This window comes from Monodelphis domestica, chromosome 5, assembly GCF_027887165.1.
Source record: "Monodelphis domestica isolate mMonDom1 chromosome 5, mMonDom1.pri, whole genome shotgun sequence".
Lineage (NCBI taxonomy): Eukaryota > Metazoa > Chordata > Mammalia > Didelphimorphia > Didelphidae > Monodelphis > Monodelphis domestica.
In genome coordinates, this window is record NC_077231.1 from 54,314,572 (window position 1) to 54,323,280 (window position 8,709).

The 8,709-nt window shown below is 37.2% G+C and overlaps 1 long non-coding RNA gene across 1 annotated transcript; it reads right to left on the reverse strand.

The window, feature by feature from the left end:
* Positions 1-7,841: 7,841 nt before the first annotated feature.
* Positions 7,842-8,310, reverse strand: LOC130454801 (uncharacterized). The gene is made up of 2 exons (XR_008912603.1): positions 8,234-8,310; positions 7,842-7,999 (listed from the first exon to the last, which is right to left on the reverse strand). It is a non-coding gene; the product is annotated as an uncharacterized LOC130454801 (long non-coding RNA).
* Positions 8,311-8,709: the final 399 nt, after the last annotated feature.

Below are 8,709 nucleotides of genomic sequence, written 5' to 3' on the forward strand. Positions count from 1 at the left end.
TTTACATTTTCTGTATATACTTGTATGGGCTCCTTGAGGGCAGGAATCATATTGCTTTTGTGTTTCTATCCTCAGCACCTAACACAGTGTTTGGCATCTACTAGGCACTAAAAAAAAAGGCTTGCTGATTGATTTGATTGTCTTTGATTTGTAAGGACAATTTTAGTCTAGTTTAGTGACAAAATCAATTCTTGCCCTTAAGAAGGATGAGACGCCCAGACAACTATGATTCAAGATGGACTACAATTACTTGAATAAGAAAGGTCAGACCATAGCCTGGGAGAATTAAGAAATAATGGATTGCTGTTTATTAGGGAATCTTGGAATGAATCATCAGGAAGGTAGCTCCTGAACTGGACCTGGAAGAATGATGTTGAGTGGCCGAGAAGGGAGAAAGCCATGCAGGCAATAAGAGTGTGGTTGGAAGAAAGGAAGCAACCAGTAAACCAGCTTGGTGGAAGTATGGAGTACACAAAGGGATGAACTGTGAAATAAGGCTAGATTTGCATTTGCAAATGACCTTGAAAACTGCAATCATGAGCATCTATTTTATCCATTAAGTGGTTCATAGCCACTGAAGATTTTTGAGCAAAGAACTGATGGGATTAGACATGTCCATTTGGAAGATACCATTGCTAGCTGGGTCAATCATTTCTTACGGAACTTTGCCAGGTACTGGGGATATAAAGTAAAAAATGTTCATTCCTACAAAGAGATTAAGATCTATCCAAGGAGAAACTATGTATATAAAGAAACAAATATAAATAATATGTAATATAAATCCAAGGTAAGGCAGCTAGGTGGCACAGTGGATACAGTGCTAGATATGGAGTCAAGAAGATTTGAGTTCAAATCTAGCCCCAAACACTTATGAGCTATGTGACCCTAATCTAGTCATTTAATCTCTATCTTAGTTTTCTCAACTGAAAAGACAAGGATAATAGTGCTTATATCCCAGAGTTGTTGTAAGAATCAAATGAGATAATATTTGTAAAGTGCTTATTATCATAGTGCCTACCTAGCACACAGTAGGCACCTAACAAATGCTTATTTCCTTCCTTCCTTCCCCCTCCAATCCTTCCAGTCCTTCATTTAAGGGGGAGGCATTGGCTAGCCACTTAGGGAATCAGAAAGGGTCTCAAGTCGAATATATCACTTAACCTGAGCTTTAAAAGAGACTACAGATTATAGGAGGCAGAGATGAAAAGAAAGTACAATCCAGACATGGCGGATAACCTGTGCATAAGAAGAGATGATAGAAGTAATGTTGTTTCTGAAGGACCAGAAAGCAAGCAAGGCTGGACCATGGAGGGCATGATTTAAGTTATGTATAATGAGGCTGGAAAGGTCATTTCAAGCCATGTTGTAAAGAGCTTTAAATGCTCAACAGAAAAGTTTGTACAGAATCCTAGAGATAATAGGGAGTCATTGGAAGTTATTGAGCAAAGAAGAAATCTGGGTCATGCTTAATTAAGTATTAGGGCTGTCACTTTGGCAGCTTTGTGGCAGCTAAACTGGAGGAGGGAGAGTATGAAGGTAGGATGACCAGTTACAAGGTTCTTGCAATAGTCTCCATAAAAAGTAACCAGCATTTGAAATAAGACAATGACAAAAAGGGACAGAAGACAGAGATATGGTAGAGATTTAATCTTCATTTTATGTCAACTCATTGGATATGAGAGGAGATCTATTTAAAGAGAAGGGAGAGTCAAAGTGGAGTCTAAGATTTTGAACCCAGGTAAATAGCAGTGCTACCAACGGAAATAGAGAATGTGGTGAGGGAGGGAAAGAGGCAGATTTTAAGAGGAAGATAAGTATGAAATTTTGAGCATATAATGTCTTCAGGACATCCAATTATAGATGCTCAGGAGACAACTAGAAATGTGTAATTGCAATTCTTTATTCCCTCAAGAAATGGAGGATATCATGTAAGAGGGCACACTGATCTGGCTGTCTCTGCCCCAGTCCATATTTAGTATAATGAAAATATGGTCCTTGGCACTTGCTACTTCTTTTCCATACTCAGAATAAGATGGCTTTTCTAGCATTCTATTCTAGTCCCAGCCTTCACTGTAATTCTAAAATAGAAGTTGCTCCCTCCCAGGACTTAAGCTTGAGTTTAGAACTTTAAACCTTAAAAACTATTCTTAAGAGCACTTTTTTTAATAGTAGCAAAAAACTGAAAACAAAGTGAGTGCCCCCTGATTGGTGAATGGCTGAACAAATTGTGGTATGAGGGCAATCAAATATTTTCTTATTAAAAACAGTGATAGGTAATGAAGAATTCAGAGAAACATGGAAAGAGTTGGATGGAATTAATGTAGAATGAAGTAGAATGATATACACAATAATTACAACAATATAAACAGAAAACATTAAGAGTCAGCTGAACTATAATTAGTTGTAATGACCACTCTCTAGCTGAGAAGATAGGTGATGGATCCTCCCAGCAGAGAGATGAGGCACTATGGTTACAGGATGCAGTATACACTGCTAAGTGACTGTGTCAATGAGTTTTGCTTAATCATTTTTTGTTGTTGTTACAAGGGAGAGTGCAATGGAGAAGGGACTCTGTAATGGAGAATGACATGGCATAAGAACAAAGGGCATTCTAATGGGTGTAAAACACATCCCATTGAACATAAGTGGTGTTAACTAAATAAACTTCAGACAATTCTAGAGGAGCTGAGGGTCCTTGGGGGACCTTTGGTTCCTGCCCCCCAGAATCAGCTGGGAAAGTAACTTGGAAAAAAGAGCCTGGAAGAGCCATCTAGTCAACCTAGCTATCGAGCCTTTCAAAAGAGAGACAGCTTCCTCTTTCTTACTATTTGCTTCTCTATGTCTTTTAGTTGCTTAACTTTTTTCTATTCCTAGTCCCCCTTCAAGGTCAGTGCCAAAGAATAGTTATTTGGGTAACTTAATCTCAGTAAGTGTGAAACTCCTGGACTGTGAAAGAGGTTATATTGAAATTGGGGAGGCATCTCAACCCTGTCTCTTCAGCACAAGCCTATTCTGGAAGAGCTCCAAAAAGTTTCACAAATGCAATTTTAAAAATACTTTCTTGATGGCCTCAGACACTTCCCAGCTGTGTGACCTTGGGCAAATCACTTGACCCCCATTGCCAAGCCCTTAGCACTCTTCTGCCCTGGAACCAATAGATAGTATTGATTCCAAGATGGAAGGTAAGGATTTTAAAAAATAAATTAAATAATAAAAATACTTTCTTGAGATGCTAATACTTAAAAAAAATTTACACTTTATCTCCATTTGAATGTAAGCCCTCTGAGGGCAGTGACCAGATTTTATTTGTTCATTTGTTACATTTTTTATAGCCCCACAATTAAGCCAGTACTTGAAACATAGCAAGACCTTATAGATGCTAACTGGACAACTGAATAATCAAATTCATATCTGATTAGCTTCCCTAAACCTTGCTCTAAGATAATCTTCTTCCTGGATTCTACACCATAGCCTAATAAAGTTGCCTTTGGGATCCAAGCTTTGGTGAGACTGATGGAATCCCATTTGGGCCAGTGCCTTCATCCAACAACATTCTTGTGTAATTTCACCACATCTCCTTTTCTCCCAAAGCTTAGCACAGTCCTTGGCACATAATAAATGTGAATTGACTGACTTTATTGACTGTCTCCCAATTAAGTTTTTTACTATAAAAATTATAATTCCTGTACCAAAGAGATGACTGAGAGACACAAGGTCTCCCAGGTCTAAAATGTACTCCCTCCCCCTTGCCTCTACTTCCTCCTGACTTCTTTTTGTTGTCATTATTTTGTGTGTGTGTGTGTGTCTGTGTGTACACATGTGTTTTTAATTAATTAGTTTGTCACATTAAAATTCCTAGGTATCACCTTCCTTCCTCACACTAGAGAAGGAATCGTTTGACAACAAAGCATATATTTATATGAAGCTAAGTCTTACTTCTTTCTTTTTATCAGTTTTATCTGTTTATTTCTGGATTTATCAGTTCTTTAGCTGGAGGTAGACATACAACACAGTAGTGCTCCATCACAATCAATGACACAACTTATTTAGCCATTCCCCAAATGATGGATATTCCTTCAATTTCCAGTTCTTGGCTGCCACATAGAGAGCAGCAATAAATATTTTAGTTATTTAGATTCCTTTCCTTTTTCCCTAATCATCTCAAGAAACAATCCTAATAGGGGGTCAAAAAGTATACACACTCTTATAATCAGAGAAATGCAAATCAAAACAACTCTAAAAGGTATCACCTCACACCTAGCAGATTGGCTAACATGACAGCAAAGGAAAGTAATGAATGCTGGAGGGGATGTGGCAAAGTAGGGACACTAATTCATTGCTGGTGGAGTTGTGAATTGATCCAACCATTCTGGAGGGCAATTTGGAACTATGCCCAAAGGGCTGTAAAAGACTGTCTGCCCTTTGATCCAGCCATAGCACTGCTGGGTTTGTACCCCAAAGTGATAATAAGGAAAAAGACATATACAAGAATATTCATAGTTGTGGTCATTCTAGTGGGAAAATATGGGAAAACGAGGGGATGCCCTTCAATTGGGGCATAACTGAAGAAATTGTGGCATATGTTGGTGATGGAATACTATTGTGCTAAAAGGAATAATAAAGTGGAGGAATTCCATGGGGACTGGAACAACCTCCAGGAAGTGATGCAGAGTGAGAGTAGCAGAAACAGGAAAACATTGTACACAGAGACTGATACACTGTGGTACAATCCAACATAATGTACTTCTCCATTAGTGGCAATGCAGTGATCCTGAACAATTCTGAGGGATCTATGAGAAAGAACACTATCCACATTCAGAGGGAAAACTGTGGGAATAGAAACACAGAAGAAAAACAATTGCTTGAATACATGGGTTGAAGGGATATGGTTGGGAATGTAGACTCTAAATGAATATCCTAGTGTAAACAACAACATGGAAATAGGTTCTGATCAAGGATACAAGTAATGCCCAATGAAATTGCATGTTGGCTGCGGGAAGAGTGGGTGGAGGGGAGGGAGGGAAATAATGTGATTATTGTAACCAAGGAATAATGTTCTAAATTGACTAAATAAACTAATTCAAATGGAAAAAGAGAGAGAGAAAAAATTTGTGGATATAATACAAAATATAAAAGTCTTATGTCTAAAAAATCTAAGTAAAGGAAAAACAAATCTATAACAAGTCCTTGAATCAGGGCCCAATTAAAATGATTTAAATAATTATACACTTACCCAAACAGTAGCAAGGACTACAAAAAGTTTGCCACACCATGAAAGACAGAAAAGGGACTAGATTAAAGGAGCAAGGTAGGTGCCAAATTTGAGATACTTGGTAGAATGTGGGACAAGGAAGACCTGCCTTAACACATGTTAAACAGCCATAACTTCAAACCCCAAACAAGTTGACATCTTGGCTCAAAATTTTCATCAATCCCATTGGGATTGGTTGGTCTCTTTGACCTTGTGCTCAATAGGTACTATACAGTTTAGCTTTGTGCTTCTTTGGCACTATGCAATAGCTCTTTTTGTATTCTCTTGTCCTGGAATCAGACAGAATCATTAAGCAAAGTTCCACAAATTTTTTAAATAACCAATGGCATCATTTTTATAATCTAAAGCTTTTTGTTTATGCATTAATATTAGAACAAATATATTTTAAGCTTATATTACTGCAAAATAAAAAAAATTAAAGAAAATCTCAATACTGTTCACATGTGCTTCAAATATAAAAAGAAGAGAAAAATAAAACTCATAGACTATATTGCACATGCAAGGAAAAACAATAATAAAAAAAGTTTTAAAAATCAAAAATATATAGCTTCAAATCAGTGACACACTGTGTCAGCCATGTGTGAGTACAAAATGATTTTCAGAATAAAACAGTAACACAGTAGATAATGCACATTCAAAGTACCAAAGTCCCCAAAATTCACAATAGCCCAGTTAATTACAATAGCAAACAAACCCACTATCATATTTCACATAAGTTGCTGTATGAATAAAAAACCTATGAACTGATAGATATTTGTCACAATTTTTATAGTTGTAGCAATTCTTTCAACCTTGGTAAAGATAATTTTAAACAGAGTAAAACTTATTTGGGTCTAGAACATCATCAAGAAATCTAGATTATTCTGCTGGAAGTAAATTAAAATGAAGAGTTTTGCAGGATCTCTTTTTTCCGGCTTCCTTTTTCATAGAAAACACACCTTGGTAGGAACATTTCTTTGTTTCTCTACCTTTAATACAACATTCTTTACAATATAAATATAAAATGTCATTCATTCAGAAACCACTAGTTATATAAAATTATTTCTGAATACCCCTTAAAATTACAATTAAATTCTTAGCTATTTAAATTCTCTAAAGGTTGCACACAATTTAACCAGTTTTGTTGAAATCCATCCATCATCATCTATGTGACAATTAACAAAGTTAACATGTGATCTTCAATGGATCTAGTGACAAGGGTTTTAGGCAAGATGTTCATGGGCTTATACAGTGTTACTTTGTTCTTCAACAGAGGTAAAGGTACAAATTAAAGATCAATATAGGCAAAACATAGTAGCTTAAAATGATTCAGTATAACAGAAAGATATTGATTAAATTAAAACAGATAAACCTAAAAAAAATATTTAACCTTAAAGCAATCAGTAAATACAATAATATAAAGCAATGAGAATGTGCAGACTGGCAGTGTAGTCAGAATCCTTTTCACCAATCCCAATAGACTTGTTCACTATTATAGGAGGAGAATAAACTCAAAATAGTTAGCAAAAAAGTTCCAGATTTCTTTTAAAGTTTCCTTCCCTTCCCCCAGTGTTTATTATCCATTTAGATTTCTTTTGTCAGAGGTCTGAATTTCCTCATAGAAGCACAGGGCAGAATCTGCACTCTGCATATTGAGAGCAGTTAGGACTTTTAGAACTTTGTCAAAATATTTCAGGTCAGTTTGTAGCATAAGCAGCCTGGCTTGTGGCATATTCTTGAGGAGAAGGAAATAAAGTGGGAAATCTCCAATGAAAATAAAAAGTCCCAGGATAAGAATTAAGCAGATCCAAACTGCACTTTTTTGCTCTACCAACTCAAACTCTTGTTTCAGAGTTTCAAGCATGCTTTGCAATAGCATTTTTCTCTAAAGACGCTGAATGGGGTTCTTTTTTCCACACTGAAAAATGGCTAGGGCAGGCTATAAACAAACACTTGGAGTGTGGAAAGTGATTGGGGCGGAAAGATTTTTATACATCACCCTCTATGGAAAAAAATGGCTGGGATTGGCAGGTTCTTGTGGAGGGTCTGGTCTCAGCAAGAGGAGGTTCCAAGCATATGGACAGGAGAAACAGCAGGCAACAGCAGGCAGCAAGGTGGGGCAGGAGCGTAGGAACACCCCACCACTGGACCCTTGTGGTGGGCAGTGTCTGGGCAAACTATCTTTACTCAAAAATTTTTGAGAATTCATAATCACTTCATGGTAAGCCAAAAATGTGGGGTTTTTTAATTAATAACCAATAACTAAATATTATATTTTATAAAGTTTTATTAATAATAACTAAAACAAAGTAACTGTATGACCTCATCTCAGTCCCAGATCCAAGACAGAGAGAGGGAGGAGTTACAGCCACTTAAATACAATCACACAAAAATGTGGGGGTTGCAGGAAAATGGAATTTGGGGAAATTCTAAGGGACTTCTGGGGGATGAAGTCCAAAGGCTCAAAAATCTCCATTTATACAGTATCCAGTCCATTCATAGTAACTTAAATGGGGTCTCCCACCATTAAAATGTGAGCACCTTAAAGACAGGGATGGTATTTTCTATATTTCCTTCCTTTCTTCCTTCCTTCTTTCCTTCCTTCCTTTCTTCTTTCTTCCTTCCTTCCTTTCTTCTTTAACACGTTGCTTGAAAGATAGCAAGTTCCCAATAAATGCTTGCTGAGTGAGTGGCTAAGAAAAAATGAAAGAAGGCTCTCTGAAGCTTTCTTAAACCAATCAGGTATTTCTGACAAAAAAAAAAGAAAAAAGTGGGAATGAGTAAAAACAGACAGGACAGGAAGTACTTCCCAGTACTCCCCATCTCCAGCTGTGCCATGCCTTTGTTAGAGTTAAGAGGGTCAGGGCATCCTGAGAGTGAGTGACAATGGAGGACAATGAGAAAATAAGCTTAAATAACAGGCATGTTATAGCAGGAGGAAGCAAAGAAGGAAAAGGCCAGGCATAGTAAATGACTCCTTACCATGTCAGATCTCTCAGCATGGGGAATCTGCTGGACTCTTCTTCTGAAGGGAATAAAGGAAAAAACCCTGTTTCCCATCACCCTCCAATTTAACGGTGGTTTCTGCTCATTAATCTGCCCCTGGGCCACAACACAGAGCCCACAGAGGGTTTCACTGGGATTTCACCTCTTCCTGTCATTAGTTTAAACTTGTCTTAGAAGCAACCTTGGTAAATGGCACCACAGATGAAGAGGAATTTGATTCCTGGGGCAGGAGACATCATTTTCAACCTCTCACAATAATAATAGCCAGCATTTATATAGCGTTTTAAGGTCTGAAAAGCACTTTACAACTACTATTTCATTTGATTCTCACAACAACCCCAGAAGCTTAGTTGTTATTATTGACCACTTTTAACAGATGAGGAAACTGAGATATAAATCTCAGTCTATTGAATCCCTTTGGAACTCTCTAAGGATGTAGTGAATGAAAATGG